Source organism: Mauremys reevesii, linkage group 4 (genome assembly GCF_016161935.1).
Source record: "Mauremys reevesii isolate NIE-2019 linkage group 4, ASM1616193v1, whole genome shotgun sequence".
NCBI lineage: Eukaryota > Metazoa > Chordata > Testudines > Geoemydidae > Mauremys > Mauremys reevesii.
In genome coordinates this window covers 108,807,701-108,830,282 of record NC_052626.1, presented here as the reverse complement: position 1 = coordinate 108,830,282, position 22,582 = coordinate 108,807,701, and the positions used below count along the sequence as shown (strand labels likewise).

Genomic DNA, 22,582 nt, shown 5'->3' with positions numbered 1-22,582 from the left:
TGCACAGCTCTAATTTTAACTAAAGATGGGCCAAGGAGGTCATGCTTGGATGTGGATCTTGACTGGGTTCAAGTTTGAGGCAGAAATGAGATTTAGGTTTGGGATTTGACAACACTGAAATCTCACAAGCTGGTATTGTAAGATTTCAGCTGCATATGAACCAGAACTGGAAACAAGTCCTTTTTCTGTTTTGAATCTGACCCAGAACCAAAATCATAATGTTGGATTTGGAGCTAGAGATACAAATGTGCATCCCTGCAACTCCAGCTCAAAGGGCTCCAGATCCACGGAGCCCATTTTGACACATTTATCTAATTTCAACAGAATTTATTCATTTATATAGTTACACCAAAAATTTAAGCTGTGTCAATTTATTTTGGGTGGCTTTGTTTCCGGGTGTCCTCTGGAGACACCTAGTGTCTGAAGTTGTTGGGTTTTTTTAAGGTGCTGAGCAGCCATAACTCCAGTGGCAGTCAATGGGGGCTGCAGGTGTTCAGCACCTCTGAAAATCAGGCCTTGGGGGCAGAGTTTTCAGAAGGTGTCAGTACCCACAGCTGGGGCCAGATTTTTAAAAGTGTTGAGTACATTTGGTGCACATTGAGTGCTGAGCTTTTCTGAAAATCCGACCTCAGGTGTGGGTGTGGAGCACTTGAAATTCTGGCCCCAAAGTGTTTTAAGTTGGGCACCCAAAAGTAGTCAGCACTTCTGAAAATGTAGGCCTTAACTTCTGCTGCCACCTACAGGACATCCTTTGAAAGGGAAACATCGCATATCCCAGGGGATCCATGTGGAGAGTTCTCAGCATCTTGAGCGGCTTCCCCGGCAGGGGATATCTAAAAATGGTGGAGATAGGTAGAAACGCCAATTAAAAATGAGTGCATTACTGAAAGCATTTAGGTGTTTTTCAATGGTGAACTCGCTTACTACTGTGATTGAGTTTTTAACGAATATTCTTTCTTTAAGGAGAAATTTTGGCTACAGGTTCTTTTGTTTTGATTCAGTGTTCAGCTTCTAAAGCAGGAAAGTCTCAATTATTCCAATTCAGAGAACATTTGTTACAGAAGGGGTGGAGGAGTGTGCATTCCAAGAACCTGTTCTGAATTACACCAGCATAAGCAGGTTGCTTTACAATGATTGACAGCAATCCCCAACCGGGAGAAGTTTAATGCCAGTGCTTTCCAAAACAAGCTACCCACTCACTTGTTCTGATCTGGGCCTGGGATTTATGGCCACATGATAATACCACTGCTCTGAAGTGACTGCATGTCCTGAATGAAAAAAAAATGGTGGTTGGAAGGGATGAAGGAAGGAAACAAAACATGGGCGATCCTTCTTGAAAGGGCCAGTTCATGCTTGGCTCTTTACGTAGCTCAGTATCTAGGTAGGTAGCTCGGTATCTAGCAAAAAACCTCATGTGACTGAAGGTTACCACTAATAGGTGTGTGTTTGGATGGATGTAGTGTGTGTATTAAGGTGAAAATAGCCACCATAGTGTATCAGAGTTTACTTTAGCATCTTTGGGAAGCAGCCCCATTCTCAATCAGTACCCTCGGTTTCTCTCTAGATTCCCATCTGTTTATATTTGTCCTGTCAGACAAAATAACCACATTGTGATACTGCATGGAGATGTCAGAAACTTTTCTGATTTATACTGTGTCTGTGCTTGGTGGTGCAGCATCACTGTGCGTGGGTGCTGTATACTGACATCCAAAAATGAATGTGGGGCTCCTTAATTGTCCTAATGACTAGGCAAAGATTGGAAATATACCTTATATTTTTGGGATGGATATCAGCCACCTCTTGCTCACTGGTCCCTCCCCAGGAAAGCATATTCTAATCCATTGCTGAGCAAAGAATCCCCACTGGTACTGTATTCTGTAGATTGCAAAGGGTTTGCATGTGCTGTAGAAGCTTAAAAATAGCAAGAATGATTCTTAGTTACTCTCTTCCAGTGCAAGCGATGACGGGAAATGTGGCTTAAGCTTTAAGACACTCTGACCATTCTGAGGCCATGAAGGGGCTGCCAGTCCCCAGTGTAAGATAGGTTAGAGTAGCCATGAAGCTTTTCTATCTTCTGCTTCCCGTGGCCCCATACCCTGGGGGAGTATAGTGCTGTACACCCCACACATACTCCCCAGAATGTCCCTGTCATGTTCTTGAGCCATACCCTGTGCTGGGAGTTAGGCACAGGGTCAACTCAGAGACCCTATCCCAGCTCTGCACCAATCAGGGAGGCCTTTTGTATAGGGAGACCTTCTCCGGTGAGGCATTTCAGCATGTTATAAAGCCTCTTAATGCTGCCCGAGCCTAAGTGTTTTAAAGAGGTCTCAATGTAACTGAGCATCCAGCCCAGAGTCTGCAAGAGTTGCAATCCAGTGGGAATCATGGGTGTCCTGGAAAGGTCAGCATCTCCGTCTCTTTGTGCTGTGGCACAAAAGAAGGGGATTTGCCTTTAAAGGCATTAGGGGAGGAAGAGAAGAGCAGAAAAGCTTTGTGCAGCCTTGAAGAAACAACATCTTCTGTGTTTAGTGGCAGCGGCTGCAGTAGCCACCACATCTCAAATGATTAATGAGCGGACAGGCTGTTTGTGAGGAAAGGAGCATGAGCCCTGATGCAGAACTAGCTGTGGAGATCCCCAGGGAGAGGCGGGCTGCTCCGGTACAGCAGGGGAATGGGGGCGGCTTAGAGAAGCTGACTGCACAGAAGGCAGCAGTTCTTAATGGTGCTGATGTCTTAATCATCATAGCTGTGCTGGTGGCTCCTGCAAGGACTTATCTCGCGCCCCCACACTGCTCTGTTGAACAAAGGTGTTGAGCAGCCTGACTGGAGCCCTTGGCATTGGGTGGGTTTGGAGATGAAAAAAGCAACCCTAAAGAAAATGCAGGGAGCCACAGGGGAGGGAGGGTGTGGAGGAGAAGGGGGAATTCTCCAACCTTGGTTAATAATCAAATGTGAATCCCATTTTAACCCCTTGACGGCTGCGTTCCGCTGTTGCAGCTTCAGGGCTGCAAAACCGAGCAGTCTTATTTTAAGAGCCATCAAAATTAGGCCATTTGTAGACATGTACCAGGTACATGCAGCAGAACTGGAGTTGCATTTAGTCCCCCAGTATGGTGTACGGTGAACAGTATTAGACAGCACTGGAGCTGTTAAATGACTGCTGTGCTACCCAGTGTGTTGGAGCTGCTAGGTCCCTGGTATGCTCTGAAAAGGGAAGGTTTTATGGGGACAGCCACGAGGCAGAGAGCAGCAGCCTTCTAACAGGGGCATCTCTGGAGGGGGACTGAACTGCCCCCAGGAGTCAAAATGTGAAGGACCCATATGGTGAGCACGCATTCACCCACACATGCCATCCCCCTAGGTCACTTGAAAACCTTTTTGGCTGAATAAATGAGTATGAGAGGATAACTGGGGCTAGACCAGGGGTAGGCAACCTATGGCACGCATGCCGAAGGCGACACGTGAGCTGATTTTCAGTGGCACTCACACTGCCCGGGTCCTGGCCACCAGTCCAGAGGGCTTTGCATTTTAATTTAATTTTAAATGAAGCTTCTTAAACATTTTAAAAACCTTATTTACTTTACATACAACAATAGTTTAGTTCTATATTACAGACTTATAGAAAGAGACCTTCTAAAAACGTTAAAATGTATGACTGGCACACGAAACCTTAAATTAGAGTGAATAAATGAAGACTTGGCACATCACTTCTGAAAGGTTGCTGACCCCTGGGCTAGACGAACAGTGCAACGCACTGGAGTTCAGAGTCCGAGACACAAGCTCACTCGTTTACTCCTCAGACAGCCGTAGGTTCTTACATTCACATGTTGCCTCTGGAATCTTGGGTTCAAATTCTGCCTTAGGTCTCAAAGGGAGTGGGAGAAATGTCACTGTAGGAAGAGAATGCAACAAAATGGGTGGATAGAAATCAAGATCAAAAGGAGAGCAGTCTTTCACCACTTGATTTCCGAAGGCAGACATTGACACGACTGCCAAACCAGGGGCTTGATATGAGAACATCAGAAACCTACTGTGAGATGGGTAAGATGAAATTGATTTCAAGCAAGAAGTGGACAGCCGTACTTCACAACATTCATCTCATTCCTCCTATCACCTCCTCTCTCCCAGTCCTCTAGCAGGATGGTTTTTATATTTAGCCAGACTTACCCATCATGCTGCTTTTATGTTTGTTTTGATTTTTTCTTTTTGTTTCTTTTTGTTTTATTTCAAAACTAAAGAAACACTCTATTCCAGCAATGGCAGCTAGTACTATCTACTACTACCAGCTCTCCTGCATTTCAGGACCATGTATATTCATCTTTAAAAGGGACTATAAATGGGCTCTTAATAGTAGAGACACTAGACTGCAGACTGGCTAATGGTAGCAAATGTCTCCGCTTCAGCTGTAAAACTGTAAACATCCACTCACAGGTCAGCAACAAGAGAGAAGGCTACTATGCACATAGTGCTTTTGAGGAACACTTCAAGTTCCCCACAACTCCCATGGTGACACGTGAGTAAGGCTCTACCAAATTCATGGTCCATTTTGGTCAATTTCGTAGTCATAGGGTTTTAAAAATCATAAATTGCACGATTTCAGCTATTTAAATCTGAAATTTCACGGTGTTGTAATTGTAGAGGTCCTGACCCAAAAAGGAGTTGGGGGAGGGGGATTGCAAGGTTGTTGTAGGAGGGGTTGCAGTACTGCTACCCTTACTTCTGTGCAGCTGATGGCATCACTGCTGCCTTCAGAGCTGGGCAGCTGGAGGGTGGTGGCTGCTGCCCGGGAGTCCAGCTCTGAAGGCAGAGCCGCCGCCAGCAGCACTGCAGAAGTAAGGATGGCAGTGTATGGTATTGCCACCCTTACTTCTGCGCTGCTGCCTGCAGAGCTGGGCCCTCAGTCAGCAGCCACCACTCTCAGCCACCCAGCTCTGAAGATAGAAGTGTAGAAGTAATGGTATCATGGCATGGTATTGCCACCCTTACTTCTGTGGTGCTGCTGGCAGGGCGCTGCCTTCAGAGCTGGGCACCCAACCAACAGCCGCTGATCTCTGGCTGCCCAGCTCTGAAGGCAGTGCAAAAGTAAGGGTGGCAAAACCGCAACCCCTGTAAAATAACCTTATGACCCCCCCTGCAACTCCTTTTTGGGTCAGGACCCCCAAATTGAGAAACACTGGTCTCCCCCATGAAATCTGTATAGCATAGGGTAAAAGCACACAAAGGACCAGACTTCATGGTCCGTGATGCGTTTTTCATGGCCGTTAATTTGGTAGAGCCCTACACATGAGATTGACAGGACACTGCCAGTGGCCTGACACGTTCAGTAATTTACCTTGTTTCCTTGAAGTGAACACCAGGAATCACTAGGAGTCAGCAAGAAAAGACAAATAAAAAAAAGTTGCATTATCACCTGGGAAGGACAGAAATATAAAGAAAAGAAAACAGGATTATTTCATACACAGGCCAACCTTAAATCAGAAAAAATTGTACTAGGCATACAGGGTAAAATCCCTGACCCAAAAGATATAGAGGATACCAAAAAGTTTTATCCATTAAGGAAATATCTTGATAAAATGATACAAGACTAAGCAAGAAGTACAAACATACAAAAGCCAAAGCAAAGTCCTCTCAACACCTTCACTATTTGATAACAGGGAAAGAAAGATCTGATTCCGCTAAAGGGAAATTGACAGAACATGTTTTGTTAGGGCTGAGGTTTTCAAAAGCGACTGATTATATCTAATATCTAATCTGAGACACTTTAAAAGGGCCCCGTTTTCAGGAAGTTTTGCATACCTGCCCTCTGAGGTTCTTTAATGGGTCTCCACTTGATCACGCAGAAATTGAGATACCCAAAAATAATTAGTCATTTTGAAAATCTTGGCCTAAAAAAACCACCAGTGATAGGACAACTGATTATCATGGGTCTACATGTCAGAGGAGTCGGTAATCCAGTAAAAAGGGAAAAAATATTTGACCATTTGAAAAATATGCACCGTTCTATTGGCATGCTCCAAGAAATGCACTTGGAACCACAAACATGCAAGGTACAAAAGGAGCTGGGTGTGACACATTTTCTGCTCCTCTCATACTGAATCCAAAGGCAGTAAAGGGGGAGATGCCAATTCTCATTCACAAAGGTTCTATCAGACAATTCTGGAAGGAGGATTGAGGAAGGAAGGAAGAAAGAACTCCCTCAAGTGTGTGGGAGAGATCTTCATTAAAGGTGCAACTGTACATATCCCAAATGAAGCTTCCTCTAACTTTTGCAGCTAAGTTGGTCAAGACCCAAACTGGTGGACTGTAGTCTCATCTCACCTGGACTTTAACTGTACCCCAACTTCACTGTAGATAGATTATCCCTTGATCTGTCACCGGGTAAGGGATCAAAGAACTTAGCAGACTCATGAAAGAACTAGGTCTAGCAGATGGTTGGGGTACATCAGAGCCAGAAGAAAGGATTGCACCCATTTATCAGCTGCACACCAAGAACACTCTAAAACAGATCTTTCTCATCCTTTAAACAGATCTACTAAAAGTTACTATGTAAAATTTCCTCTCAGATCACTCCCCTGTCCTATCACTGCAAGCAGCCCTTAGACTGTATAACAAATGGCAGAAGCTAATGAATGCTTCATTGAAATAAAATATTTTCTACCCGTTAGTAATGTCATCAGCCTGAGGTAAATGTTAGAAACAGTCCTTTGCACCAACGAATCACCTTAGCTTCAGAAAGAAAGCAGCAGTGGACTGAAAGGGTTAATGTAGAAAGCAACACTGCTGACTTAGAATTGCAACACAAGGAAACCAGTCTGACAAAGTCCTACATTTTCTAGAACTTTATAGAATAGAATTAAACCACCTAGTAAGGGCCAGTTTTGCCACCCGTACTTAGGTTGACTAGCACTTTATACCATGGAGTGCCTTCAAGTGGAATGAGGTACTACCAATGTGAATAAGGATATCAGAATCAGGCCTTAAATGAAAAAATTAGGCCACTAGTGTGGATGTGTAAAATTAACCTATTCTGAACATAGCAGGCCAATAGAGTTCAATCTGAGGAAACAACAAACCTCCAGAATAATCCCCCAAATCTTCCACCCAGAACAGAATAACACAACCAAACCCTGGAGGAAATCACTTCAGCTCCCATTAAATGCTGTAAACAACGAGAGCAGGACTCTCCTAACCTCATCACAGTTTCTCGTCAACTGAGTGGCATGCAGCAACAAATAGAGACCCACTGGAAATGGGAGGAACTTGTCAATGTCACTAAATCTTGGAGCAAACAGAACACCGCGTGAGTTTAGGGCAAACTTCTGTGAAACCTTCTAAATCCACTATAGGAAGCATTTGTCCAATTCCTAAATACAGGCCAGCTTCCCTCAGCCTGGCAAACGGCAGCCATTATGGTGCTACCAAAGGGAAGGATCCCTTTCTACTGTTCAGTTGAAACTGGCAACAAACCACAAAGGCCAAATCTTGCACCCAGGCTTATGTGGGTTACAAATAGCCGTAAGTGTTTGGAAACAAGAATTTGGGCTTCTAATCCTGAGAGCAAGGATTGCAGGGTGAGGTACAGCTGTGGTGGTGCGACTCTCAGCTCATAGGGGAGGGGATAGGTGGGCTAGCGGCACTCCTAAAAAAAAAACCCAGCACCTATGCAGAGCCATATTTTGCAGCTGTGTAACATAACACTCTGACATCATGCATAAATATGATGGCAGAGTGATCAGCCTTCCCCTGTGTGTCACTGGGTTGTTTGTGCCCACGCATGCAGAAGACAGTAGGGAATGGAGCCAACATCTCTGAGCTACTTTCCTTCGCAGTGCATATGCCTGCGTTAGGTTTCTGCACATAAGCTTAGCAGCGTGGACACTGCCTCCTCCCATCTAAAGAGGCTGCTGGGTTTTCCCAGCATGGTTTCAAACCTCAGCAGTTTTTTCGCCCGTTCCCTGCTTGTGTGGGAGGCAGTAAAAGCTTCTCATTCAGAGAAGGGCTTTCTCCATAGGAGAGAGAAGCTAATTGTGTCTCGTATGAAGAGATATAATTAGTTTTCTTTGCTGTTGAGACAGAAGACGACATGTATAGCATCCTCTGCCTTTTGATGCCGAAACCCTGATGAGATTTTATTACTGTGCACAGCTCCCCTGACTCGCAGGCCCATGCTTCATGTATTCCAAGCATCCAGGAGCAAGGTACTCGTCAGCTGATAGATGTGAATGCTGGCTGAAGGGGCTGAGAGGTACTGGGGGATAGAGCTAGTCCAGCTATCCATTTCAGATAATGTTTGTGTCAAGTCTAACCCCCGGTTTGGTGAGCAAATCATTTGCAAACTAAGCCTGAAGTCTGCAAATGTAACTTGCAAGTATTTGATGAGTGTAAAAGATTGTGGGAAGTATTGTGGAAAGGCGGCAGGATAGCTATGCATGTGCCAAAGAATCCTGGCATGTGTTGGGATGATGGAGATAGTGCCAGCTAGCCTCATCCTTCTAATTTTCTTTTCCTTTTCTAATGCAGACTCAGCTCCCTTCAGTAATAGCTGAGAGAACCCAGGGCAAGTGAGTCCACTCAAGCCCTGAAGTTGTCAGAGCCCTGGTCTACCCTGGGGGAGGGGGGCAGATTGATCTAAGTTATGCAACTTCAGCTACGTGAATAATGTAGCTGAAGTTGACATACTTAGATCTACTTACATTGCTGTTGCTCCCCTGTCGACTCTGCCTGCGCCTCTCGCCGAGCTGGAGTACAGGAGTCGACGGGAGAGGGCTTGGGGGTCGATATATCGCATTTAGACTAGACACAATAAATCAATCCCCGCTGGATCAATCGCTGCCCGCAGATCCGGCGGGTAGTGTAGACATACCCAGAGACTGGAGATAAACTAGTTAGTTTATCATTATAACTTTTCTCCTCTCTCCCTCCATGTGACCTCTGAGTTGTAAGCACTATCTTCATCAGTGACTAATTCTCTGGGACACCAAAGGCTGCATCCTGCGCTCTCTATCCTTCAGGGGGACAAATGACTCAGCCCTTTGTAACAGGGTGTGTTGTGCAGGGGTAGATAGCAGGTGTCTGGGGCAAACACAGGTAAACAATGACACATAAGGGTACATATGCCATTCTGAGGCTGCAGTACTCCCAGCTGCACATAGAAGAGTAAAGAAAATGGGACAAAACATTCCTAGTGCCTTCCTCCCTCTATCCTTCTTTGGCTTATGGCATTTTGGTTGGGGCATTTCCATTGCAGCCATCTATCTGTGATGTGCCTGTAGCCTGTTTTCAACAGACATGGGTAGCTCAAGAGAGAAATTTACTCATACTTCAGTGCTGGCAGTCAGTGTGTCTGGGCTGGAGAAGATCAGGCAGTAAGTTCTTTGTGGTCTCTTCAGCATTAGTTTGCTCTGATGAAGGTAAGGAGGTCTCTGCTAAGACACAGGGACAGTCTCCCATTTATGAAGGATCTCAGAAAGACAGAAAATTGACCACTTGCCCAATCAGTCTGGCATGAACTAGATCTGCAAAGCAAATGTCTAAAGATGCCCAGCAGCCTCTGTGAAGCTCCAGCCTGCTAGCTAGCAAGTGTGGTTGAGGCCCCAGCACTTGAGATATTTAAAACTAAAGGGTGGTGATTTTCAAAATCATTCAGAGTAGGACTAGTTCAGTTCTCATTGAAGATAGTAGTAAACATCCCACTAACTTCAATGGGAGCAGAGTCAGGCCAATGCCACTGAGCGCCTTTAAAAGTCCCACCCAGACTGGACAAATATAGGATGGTTCTATCCTGCATTCTTCCCCCAGGGGATTGACTAGAAAGCCCGGTAGGTCATTCCCATTTCTATTATATATGATTTCATGCCATTGTTAGTTATGTATATTCTATTGAAGCAGAAAGGATATTTTTCTCCTGTCTGCTCAGTGCAGTCCTGCTACCAAGCCTCCTCCTCACTACTGCTTCTTCTTCTTTCGTATGGCTTGATTAGGTAGCAGCGACTACAAATTTATATCTAGGTTTGATAGCCAGCATATTGCCGCAGCAGTGAGCTGGTGAACGTCCTTCAGGTCTGTGGCGAGAGAAAGAAGGGAACAATCAGATATGATGTGCTCCATCGTTTATGCCCAGTGACCACAGTCGCATACAGGTGTTTGCCTCATTTTCCATTTAAAGAGGGTTTGTTTGGGAGCAAGACGACAACCTTCATGTGGTGCTTCCATTAAGTGCTGGTGTTTTTCAGGCTCTGTGCTTTGTGCAAATTCACTCATATACCAATGTTATCAACTGGCCACTGGACATCGTATTACCGACCTCCCAGTGAAAGTAACAATGATTATACTTCCTACTCACTGATAGTAAAACAGGGGGAATGCGCTGAGAGACATGTCAACATTTGGGGGGTTGGAGATTCACATCTGCCCCCTGTTCTTCATCCTGCCCTCTTGTGCCCCTGCCCAGCTTATTGCAACAAAGCTTTGTAGGGTTTCACTGGCACAGTCATGTGAAAAGCATTGTCTCTCATGTGAATGTCACTGGGAAGAAGGATTGAGAACTTTGCTACGTCTGAAATGCTTCAGAAGTACAAATAGATGTTTTTTACAGCTGTCTGCCTTTGTGCGGTATTGTGTGTGGGATAGGGAAGAAGGAAGAGGTCTTCAGGTAGCATTAGCTTGGCTGGAGCCAATACATCTCTTTCACTTACTGCACCTCATTGACCCTTCCACCAGGACATGCTCAAGGGCATCAGGAGCTTGCTTCCAGAGAGAGGAGAAGGAGAGTCAGGGTGATGTAGAGCAGGAGTTGTTTGACATGCCCTAAACATCACAGGGCTATTTTCTCTATTCCCAAACACACAACAGCTGCTCTCCACAATGCCACTTTGAGAAGCTCCCATTTATGGGGATACCCTAGCTTCTGGAAACTCCTGTTAATATTGATTGACTGTGGCATGTCACTGGCATCTCCAGGAGTGAGGCAGGAGGGGAAGAATGCACTTGAGAAACAGCAGAGTCAAAATAACCTAGAAACAAAATTATTCTTCATCGCTGCCTTTGATCACTCAGCTCCCTGCCAGGAGAGATCTTGGATGGTGATGGCAGCAATGGGCTAATTTGCTGCCACTACTGCTGCTTACACAAGGCAGAGGACAATGTTATCTTCACTGAGGGGGGCTGGAGGTTTGTTGTCATGTCCTTTGTTGTGGAGTGAACCTGGGGAGATGCAGCGGGTGAGAACAGATGTCTTTGAGACTGATGGAGTGATATGCTATTTTGCTTCTCTCTCACTCTGTACCTTCCCTTGCTGTGTCATGTTTAGCAGCTCTTGTGGCACAGTAAGAGCCAATGGAAAACGTGTAGACTGCTCTGAGGCATTGCTACTGCTTCCTGTGTCCCTAATATTGGATGGGTCAGCAGATGTTTCAAGTGTCTTAGAGAAAGTATTTGAATCCAGAACTGGTGCTGGGGTCCTTAGCTTCAAAGCTCACACCATTCCTCAGCACTGAGCTCTAATAGGCAGAGAGGGGTGAGTCTTGCAGTATCCACTGAGCTGCCAACCAGCGGAGATTAGCTCCCAAAGCAAGAGCTACAATGTGTGGCTGCAGAGAAGTTGTGTTCTGATGGGATGTTGTCGTCTTGTGCTGCCCCTGTTTCTCCTGGTTCTGGGAAGGAAACAGCTGAGGAACACAATAGCAAGAGCAGGCCATTTCTATTTGTTTGCTAAATGAAATCTGGTGCTGATAAAAGTTGCTGGATTGACCATCCTGGACACTAAAGCCTTATTTATCGACAACAGCAGCGCAAGCTTTCCCCAGACAACATAGGTTAGCTGTTAGGGACCACTTCGAGGGCTGAGAGCAGGGGTGGCTCTAGGTATTTTGCCGCCCCAAGCACGGCAGGCAGGCTGCCTTCGACGGCTTGCCTGCAGGAGGTCCCCAATCCCGTGGATTCGGCGGCAGCCTACGGGTGGTCCGCCAAAGCCGCGGGACCAGCGGACCCTCCACAGGCATGCCGCCGAAGGCAACCTGCCTGCCGCCCTCGTGGTGACCGGCAGAGCGCCCCCCGTGGCTTGCCGCCCCAGGCACGCGCTTGGCGTGCTGGTGCCTGGAGCCGCCCCTGGCTGAGAGGGTGGTTCAGTTTCCAAGCCAATCCAGTCTTTGGCTGCTGTTGAGCTTCTGCGTTTCTGAAGTGCCTGTCACCACAGTATCCAAATGCTTGCATCTCTGCTGGGACCTGCAAGGGTACCTGGTTGTTGTGATTGCGCTGGTGGTTTCTATAATGTGGACACCTCTCACCTGGGAACGGGACTGAGACCATGGAACTCATCTCACAGTGAGTCATCAAATAGCTGATAGTAATGGCTTTTGGGCACTGTTACCCTTGGCCAGATTCAAGCAAGTGGCCTAGAGGCGAAATCATTCAAAGCTGGTTGCTAATCACCTGAGCCATCCAATCTACCTCAACAAGGTCACTTAAAGAAGGATTTATTGCAGAGGTGGGCCTGCGCTTCAAAATTTAGATCTGGATTTTAACCCCTAAGTGTCCAAGTGTGTGAGAGCAAGGATTGGAAGTGTTCAGAACCGAGGGTTTTTTTTAATCCCATTACAGTAGTTCATCCCAATATAATTATAGGTATGGGGCCAGATTGTCAAATGCTCAACACCCACAGCTCAGACCAAATTTTTCAAAAGAGATCAGCACCCAATATGCACCCAAAATACTGATCTCTTTTGAAAAATATGGCCCCAGCTATGGGAACTCCAGCCCTTCTGCACGGTTAGAATCTAGGTTCAGATCCCAAATCTCCCTCCTCCCAGTAAAGTTAAAGGGGTATTTATGTCCAGGAGCCAAATTCATCCCTGAGTGATTTCTAGGATTTGGAATGAAATCTGTCTCTAGTTTATCCTTTTCCCTGTACTGCAAAGTCAGTGCAAGAGAGAACAGAGAATGCATTGCACAGGAGACTGCATTGTAACAAGGAGCAGTGTCTGTGCACAGTGTATTCCTCAAGCAGTCTGTGCCTGGAACACTCACTTTATGAATAAAACAGACTGGTTTCAACATCCTAGGTTGAAATAACTGGCTCCTGGAATGGGTGCCTTTGCCAAGTTGGACCTGGGAGTGCTAATATAGGTTAGGGAGGGGTTACATTAAGACAGGGACGGTTCTAGGTTTTTTGCCGCCCCAAGCACGGCAGTCAGGCAACCTTCGGTGGCTTGCCTGCGGGAGGTCCGCCGGTCCCGCGGCTTTGGCGTACCCGCCGCCGAATTGCCGCCGAATCTGTGGGACCGGTGGACCTCCCGCAGGCATGCTGCCAAAGGCTGCCTGACTGCCGCCCTCGCAGGGACCGGCAGGCCGCCTCCCCGCGGCTTGCCACCCTAGGCACGCGCTTGGAGCGCTGGTGCCTGGAGCCACCGCTGCATTAAGAGTATGTCTACCCTGCAGTTGAAAACATGCTTCCCAGCACAGGTAGACAGACATGCTAGTTCTGCTCAGACTAGCAAGCTAAAAATAGCAGCATAGCACAGGTGGCAGCTTGGGGTAGCTGCCTGAGGACAAACCCACCCGGATCCCCAGGGTACATACTTGGGTGGCAAAGCTTGAGCCACCACCCATGCTATCCCCAGGCTTTACTGCTATTTTTAGCGGAATACCTCAAGCAGGGCTAGCGCATGTCCCACTCCCAGCTGCAGTGTAGACGTACCTTTAGGGGTTACACTTACGAACTGCAGCCTGATCCACTGCTGCAGCTTCACTGTGGAAAAAAGGCAGGGCTAGAAGGTGCAGTCGGGCCTCATTGAAGACAGAAGTGCTGGCTCCACAGGCTGGCACAACTTCAGCGCTGGTTCCTCTATCAGTGGCTGCCAGGTCTCCCTTCTGGAGTCCCTGTTCATTGCAGAGAGAGAAGTGCAAATACGAGTTTTGTGCATGCACTGCCCTTGGCCTTTTCACAGACCCTGGCTAAGGGTCTGCGGTGCCATTTGTCTGGGAGCGATGTCACCGATTTCCCCCTGGAAGCTACAGTTCTGCTTCAACAGCACATTTTAAAAAAAGGGAAATAAAGGGGGAAACTGTGAGTTGTTTCTATGTGTGCTTCCTTCAATGCTGGCCTAAGGCATCTCAAAGGATGGTCCTGCTTAGAGCACTGAGAGACTGAGTGTCCAGTCACCTGGCTGCATCTCCCAAGTATATTAACTAGCACGAGATGGATGTGTGGGGCTGATATTTCAAAGGCTCCCATTCCTTTTTAAAAATTGATATACATTGTTGTTGTTGTTCTTTATATTATAGTAACAGCCAGAGGCTGCATGGAGATCGGAGCCCCATTGTGCTAGGTGCGATAAAGGCACATACAAAGAACTTACAATCTAAGAAGACAAGAGACAGAAACAAAGTAGGAGTGGAAGGATGCAGTTGAATACATACTCATTTTACGCCTATATTTGCCATGTTTTCTAATTATTGCTATCATTGGATTAAGGGATCCTCCACTGGTGTTGATCAGTCTACCTCAGCAGATGATCTGGCCCAAGGTTCCAGCTAGCCTGGCCTAGGGTGACCAGATGTCCCAATTTTATAGGGACAGTCCCGATTTTTGGGTCTTTTTCTTATATAGGCTCCTATTACACACACCCCTGTCCCGATTTTTCACATTTGCTGTCTGGTCACCCTAGCCTGACTCCCCTGGAACCATCATTAACTGGCTGGTTTCTTATAGGCACCAGAGATGGCTTTTAAGGAGAGATGTGAAGGTGTGCCCCACCCTGTAACCAATCCCTTGGGAGTGACCCCGTTAGTGTGCCAGGCCCCAAGAACACACACAGTTCCACAGGGGTTGGCCCCAAGGCATCAGAACTGGGTCTTCAGGCACCAGCGAACGCTGTCTCCCTCCATGGCTCCAGCGACCCCAAGCAGCCTTTTCAAAACATTAGTCACCTGATTCATACTGATTCTATCTGTCTCTGTCTCTTCTGTCCTTAGTCCCAGGTGTGTGTCTGTCTCTCTCCAAAGGCAGCTCTTAACCTAGCCACGTGACACCTTTCTCCTTTGCTCTCCATCTGGGGTCTTTGCTCTGCTTCCCTGCAGAGAGGTGGGGAGAAATTTCCTTCCTTTTGGTCATTGGCTGCTAGCTGTGAATGTCTGGTCCACTGGGGTTTCCATTGTCTTTCCAGATCTTCCACTGATATCAGTCGGTTTCAACCAGTCCTTTAATGGACACTTCCATGCCACCCTGCACAGTTACACCTTATGCCCCCCGCCCTGCCCCAAGAGCAGCTTTTCAACCCTTTACTCTCCATGCAAAGCCACACAAAGTACAGAGGGAAACTGAGGCATGCACAGATATCATGAACATATTACCAAAAATCCCACTTCATCACAACCCTATCGATTACTTCCGGGAGGGTGCAAGGGAGACAGCATGGCTACATTTGTTTGAGAAACTGACAGAGATGAACAATGCTGGTGGAGCAGAGGAAGTGGGGAGGGAGAGTGACATAACAAGAGACTAATTGGACACGTAGGTGGTGCTAAAGAGTCAGTTTCTTCAGGCTTTTCTAAAAAACACTTTCTGCCCCTCTCTCCCTCTTTGTCCTTCCTTTTCCTCCTCCTCTCACTGACAATGAATGTTACCCCCAAAGGGATCCATCCCACATCACTGTGAGCATTTCTTCACTTTCCCAACCCGTCTTTATGCCATCAGAAGCTTCTCTTCCCTATGGTTTCCTTAGCAAGGCCATCAGAAGCCCTCCACCCACCCCAAAATGCTGCCTTGGGTGTTTGGGAGCTTTGCTTCTTACCCCCAAATCTGCCCCGGTTGCTAGGAGCTTGTCTCCTCCCTGCCACCCCATATCCTGCCTCCAGAATTAGGAGCTTCCTGTCTTCCCTTCTCTTCTCAGATCCTGCCTGTGGTGTCAGGCGCACTCTCCATGCGTTTGCAGCTGTCCTTTCAAAAATCCTTAATGTCTGTGCATCTCCATCTCAGCTCTTGTGAAAAGATCTCATCAGCTGATATACTTTAAATCAAACTTTCCATTTATATTTTGTGTGCATGCAATGCACGCACAATCCCTTTCTACTCAGTGCATCTGCTGGGCCTTTCCTTCCCATCCCACACCTCTGCACACCATCACACTGAAAGTGCTTGTCTGACAGCCATTGGACATGTCAGCATCTACTAACATAAGCTAGGAATATGAGCTCCCAAGTTACTCCCCTTGGAGCTGTCATGCTTGCTGCACATGGTTGGGCTGCCTAGCACATAAATACCGGATCTGGCCAGGACAGTGACTGGTGGTTAAAGGACTGGTCATGAGCCCTGGATCGCAGATGAATGTGGTGGTCGGAAGGAACTCAGGCACCTGGTGAGGTGACCTTTGATTTGGTAGTGGCTGTGAGTGCTGGGCTCCCACATCTTAGTTTGATGGTGACTGTAGGGTAGCTTGTGAGTGTTGGACCATGAAGACTCTGGTTTGCCATTGCAGGGTTGCTCTTGGTGGCTGGGCTGCTGCAGGTGGGTTTTTTTTCCTCCTCAGAAAAATAGCAGTGGAACATTTTGCTTTGGGGCAAAAGAAGAAAACAGCACTTAAAAATGATAAGGAGGGAAAAGAAAGACAGGTCAAATATTGGGTCAGTCGTCCTCAACAGTGTCTCTTTGATTTGTGTCCTTTGTTCTGAACTCCTTATTGATGGCAATTGTGACATGGTGATCACCGGTAACAACAGGATGCACAGAGGGGATAGCTGGCTTCTGGCGTAGAGGGGCTAATTCTGCTGAGTGTTGACAGAGAGTTGCACGTCAGCCACTTTGCCATGTACCATTGGGTGGTAGATAATCCCACGTACTGAATGAATAAATCCACTTGTCAGCTCACATCAGTGTCACATGCATGAAAGCCTGATGCTATTTAAAGAGACATACGGTGCAAATAAGTCTAAATGCCATGAGGGAACATGTTACTGTCTGGCTTGTGATGGAACACCATGTGTGTTGAACTTCCTGGTGTAACACAGCAGTTCTGAGCAGGGGCTACCATGAGCCAGATTAGATGAACTAAGAACCAACCCCAAACCAAACCTGTTCCCTTAAGAACCTTGGAATCACACTATGAGAACAAACCAGTGGATCTCCTCCTCAAGTTCTGGAGCTGTATTGAAACCGATGAGATTGTTTCACATGAGGATTCTTGAAGTTTCATTTTAACTGATTGCACATCCTTCAGATTTCGTGCAGTGAAGGATCTGGCCCCGTGTTACTGCAAGATTTCTAGCCCAACGAGCTTCAGGTCAGCATCCAAAATGCTTGGAAGCTGAACCAAAATTCTGAATCCTTTGAAGTTCACCCCACATCTGAACATCCCCAAACTCTGGGAGAGTTCAGATCTGGATTTGATCTTCCTGGCTTGTGTTCATCACCAGTCACTAAGGGGCTATGCGGGGCACTGATAATTGTTTAATTACCTTTAAAGTAAAGCAGGGTCAACACTAAACAAAATTTCAAGCAAAACTCCAAACACCCCAAGTTAGCGATGGTTAGGGGGAGTAGGGCAACCTGTAGCCTACCATCCTGCCATGGCTTTATTCCCTCTCTCTCTCTTTCTCTCCCTGCTATCTCTTGCTGCTGTCTCAAGTCTGCATTTTACATGATATAGGACCCACTGGTATCAGTGGAGAAAAGAATAGGAGTTCAGCTTTGTGGGCATGATTTGGTGCACTTCTACAGCAAGAGAGGAGAATTGCCTTCCCCGGCATCCTAAGTATAGGGCTATCAGCTGCAATTCACTGGGAAGTATAGCTGCTAAAGGTGACTGTGTAGTGTTTCAGAAGAGCTTGCAGAGAAGCTACCATCTCGTAACGCTTGACAACCATCCAGCCCATTTAGCAAACGCATGCAGCTCCACTTTCCAGGCAGGTGGTACAATCACAAATACCGGGCAAAGGAATGTGAATGAAAAGCAATTCTTCTGTACTGTTTGGACAGATCCCACCCATGGTTCCTGCTGGCTCCTGTCCCGGCCTCATAGCTACATTTGCGCACAGTGTGCTGTGAGTCAAGAGATGAAAGAGTGCAGTGCCTCTCATCACCAAGAACTATTCAGATGATATGGGCTTAAACCCAGAGGGATGTGAGTCCCTCTGGAGGGTGAAGTAGAGGCGGACGGGGCCAAGTGAAGGTTTTACATTACTCCTGCTAAGGGTTACACTGCCCTCGTGCTGATCTCTGTTATTAGCCGAGTTACTGGAGCATCCCGACAGCTCATCAGCTTCCTGCATAGTTCTTAAAAAACAGTGATTAGCACCTGCAAGGTCACAAGTCAGCAATGTGGCTCTATTGGCCTTGCACAGGCTTTTGTAACCCCTCTCCCCAGCTTGGAGGGTTTGGGGTGCTGCACAGACATAGTCTGCTGCAAGGTGAGGGCACCCAGGTTGTGTCTGGGAACCTCTCATGGAACCCAGAGTTAGTCTGGCTGATGGATGAGTTCTCTTTTTTTAAAGACTATTATACAAATGTTACTGTGTGTTCTTCATTTACTGCAGACTCACAGACTATTCTTGGCTTGGCCTGCTCTCTGGTCATTGCATCCACATTAAAACAGACACCCCCACAGGGGTCTCCCGTGCCTTGTCCTTGCCGGCTCAGAGCTGGGCAGTGATACATGAGTTCTGCCAGCCCAAGGATGTGCAAAAGTGTGCCCAGTAGCTGGCAAAGGTTAGGAGAAGAAGGCAGAGTGGTGCCCTATTTAAGGTCAGTTCTGTTTTGCTTTATTGCTCTTGGGCCGCTTGTTTGCTAACTATGTGGAGTGCTACTAGTCCCTTCTAATTCATGCATCAATCGAACCACTATTCGGAGCTACGTGCTATGTCTCACCCATATCAATTATTGTGGGAGTGGGAGAGTGGGGTCTGGGAGAGGCGCTCATTACTGCAGTGGTAAGTTGAGAATTCAGTATGGTTCATTGCAGCTCTGTGGTGCCATGGAGTGGAGGAGGGGTAGGACTCTGCTGTAACAGTTCCAAGGGTAAGCTATATTTAGGCTGCTGGACAGAGATTGTGTCATTCTCTCTAGCTTCCTAGCACACACAGCCTTCAGAGCCTACTTCCATTACATAGCATCCTGACATAGACAATAAGAAAAATATAATATTTTGCACTCATAAAGCACCTTTCATCAGATGATTGCAAAGTGCTCTGCAAAGGCAGGTAAGTTTTATTGTTCTCATTTTGCAGATGGAGAAGGTAAGGGACAGAGAACTCTTGTGACTTGCCCACTCTCCCAGAGAAAGTTGGTGGCAAACTCTGGATGGGAGTCTGAAAGTATTAATTCCCAGCCCCCCTGCTCTAACCAGTGGGCAGTGCTGCCTTGTAGACTGGACTGCTGTCTGCAGTGCAGCAGTGTGATCCTGCAGCAGATTGCCATTCATTGTGTTGAAATACTGCATAGTGTATCGAACCTGGCATTCTCCACAGATTTGGAGTCTGAGTGTAGATACACCCAAATTCCCCATCAGAATTCAGATGCCAGAAGGTTATTATGCATTTTCCTGCAAAAATAAACATGGGACCCTCCTTAGGCCTGCACCTCTGCCAGCACAAGCCATGTTAAAGGAGTGCTTCCAACTGTGGAAGTAGCAAGTGAATAGTTGCTTTAATGTCTTATTTTTGCCTGTTTCAAGAAGACCAGCTAGTAATATAACTGAATTCTTTCCTCCAAGTGACATTGTCATAAATCTCTGCCTCTTCATGCCCCCATCTGCTCACGCTTTCAGACAGTAACCAAACAGTACCTTGGGTGGGTGCTGCCATCCATCACTCACTCATGTTGGATGTATGGCCAGAGACATCACAACAGGGTTTTTTCAAAAGCAGTGACTCTCCGCTGTGATTAGATAACACAGGGCTTGTCAACTGCAAGGTGTAGCATCTTTCACAGTCATGGGAGCCCCTAAAGGGAGAACTGTAAAGGGAGATAAGGTCAGCTGTTTAGTTCCATAGCCAGTACGGTGATCACACTTCTCATGAAATGCCTTGTGCCTCCCTCCATCCCCTGGTAACCTTTGTTGTGTGTGTGGTGTTAGTCTCTCCGCCCTGGAAAGCTGGTGTGTTGAATGCCAGTGACTGAGCTTTGAGAATGTGCTGAAAAGTTGGGGAGCTTTTCTGTGTCTAGTGTTGGGGACTCAGCCCTGGGAAATATATGTACGGAAAGGTCATTGTGCATGTGTGTGTATGCACGGTGCGATAGAGCTATAGAATTGCACTGAAAAGTTAGGTGAGCTTGTGTGGCCAATGCCAAGCTCTGGGGACGCTCTGCATGACCTTGTGAGCCTACAATAGAGTTATTTTCTCATCCTGAAAACAGTTGCATGGGTTAGTCTCATTTGCGGTGGGTGTTTGAGATGTCATATGTCTGAATCTTTGATCTTGCCTTTCCCTCCTATTAATGGTCCATCAGGTTTTGGTACTTTTTTCTTCTGCCTGATGGAGTCTGTCCCCTGACTAGTCAGGTGCATGTCCTCTGCATGCCTCCAACCTCTGTTCGCTCCATTTATCTCCTCACCTGAGGGTGTGCCAGACCCTCATTCTGAGCCATCTGTCTGTCAAAGTGCAAGAGGATGTTTGCACTGTGGAGGCAAGAGGACACAATACTGCCCCATAGAAAAGCCCTGCTGCTCCGTGGATGTACTTTACTGCAGTGGCGTCTCCCCAATGCTAGCAGAAGCAGGGCACATGTTTGCAGTATTATTAGCTAGAACTATTACTATTCATATAGCATAGTGATTCAAGAGTGTCCATGAGGAGAAAATCCCTTTCTCCTCCTGCCTACCTCCCCAGCTAAAACGTAGACTGGGGAATAAATTGTGATGTCAGTGATGGACTCTGCCATGGACAGGTGGGTATGTGTTCAGGTTCATCAGGCAGTCATCAGAAAGGCCAGCAATTTGGTTACTGACTGTGGAATCCCACCCTCCGTCCCTGGTCTGATCTGACCTTGGAGAGTGGGTGGAGTGAATGCAGATAGGCTGAGCTGCCGCTGAGCATTAGAGGGATTTTGCATTCCAGTAGCGGCAAGTCACTATCACTGTGGCAAGCCACACCATATTTGGGCAGCTCCTTTCTCCGAGGCGCTGACTTGGAGACAGGAGGGGGAATTGATTTCAGAGAAATCTTCCTAAAGACGAATCTTCCTTAAACGCAACTGTGTTGGGCCAAGCACTTGATGAGACCCCTCCAAATATCAACAGGTATCTTGTGAGATGAAGGACATTAGGCCTTTGTGGAAGGGGTCAGGGTGAACCAGCTTCTTCACAGTAGCACAATAGCTGCATTTTTGGGAAATTGCTGTATGATAAAACTGCATAGTGCAGATTTCTATTTTCATGAATTGCTTCCTGCTTTGTGGTGGTGATGGGAAGATGATGTCTATGAGTTATCACCACTAAGCAGTGTGTGTCACTGAAGCTTGGTTCATAGGAGAGTTCTATGAGAATTGCAGTACCACATTTATATTTACACACAAACAATGTGTGTGTGTGTGTGTGTGTGTGTGTGTGTGTGTGTGTGTGTGTGTGTGTGTGTGTGTGTCTCTCTCTCTCTCTCTCTCTTGTGGAATGTCATTGATTCCACTGCAGCCCGCTAATATATCTCCCCCCACCCCAGCTATGAAATAGATATTTCCTGAGATCACAAGTGTGGAAGTGGATCTATCAAGTGGCTTCTGATTCTGCAGAGAAGAATGAAGATCTTGAAAGAATCAGAAAGGGACTGTCCCAGAGGCACATGTATCCTTTCTTCCAATGTGAGAGAGGCTGAGAGTTTCGCTGGTTTCTCTCTGGGATACATGACCTCATCACTAAGGCTTGAGAACTACAGCTCAAAGTGCCATGCAGAAAGCTCTACCTGTCTATCAGGAGAAGTTCTATGCTTAATGGTTGGTGGAGGAACATACTTAGCAAGTTAAGGGGCACCAAGAAATAAAGCTATGTAGGGAGAAGTTCCTGGGGGACTGTCAGGTTACTAGGGGATTGGTGCTCTGGCACAGCATGGCAGTGTGTTTTGATTGTGAAGATGACGGCTGCAGGGTAACCAGTTACAGTATTTTGGGGAAGGCGGGGGGAAGTCTAGCTGGATTCCATCCTTCTTTTGGATGGTTGGCTAATCCTGCCCTTGTGGACTATTGAAAACTGGTCTTGCACCTATATATATTGCCTGGTTTTGCCTGTACACTGCCTGCCTTAGGCTATCTCTTCATGGCAGAGTTAACTAGAGTTATCTACACTTGCCACAAACAGTCACTGTGGGTTAATTAACTCCTCATCAGTTAGCCTAAGTGATTGTATTAGCAGCACAGGGTGAATGTATTAGCTGTTGGTGAGTTGTGCTAATTTGAGCTGCAGCTTGTACTCCCAGGGGGCCAACCAACTCTGTTTAAAAGCACCATCACATTTGAGTTAAGCTTTGTGTGTATGCTCAGGACTCAAGTTGAGGGCAAGGCTCAGTTTATAACTACAGTTAACTCTGCATTGAAGACAAGTCCTCAGAGTAGCATGTTTTGGATAGGTCAAGGATTGAGAGAAAGGATGGTCTTGTGATTAAGACA

At 46.8% G+C, this 22,582-nt stretch overlaps 1 protein-coding gene across 8 annotated transcripts in view; it reads left to right on the top strand.

The window, feature by feature from the left end:
- Positions 1-22,582, top strand: part of BRSK2 (BR serine/threonine kinase 2) — a 470,664-nt gene that overhangs the window by 297,513 nt on the left and 150,569 nt on the right. The window lies entirely within an intron of this gene.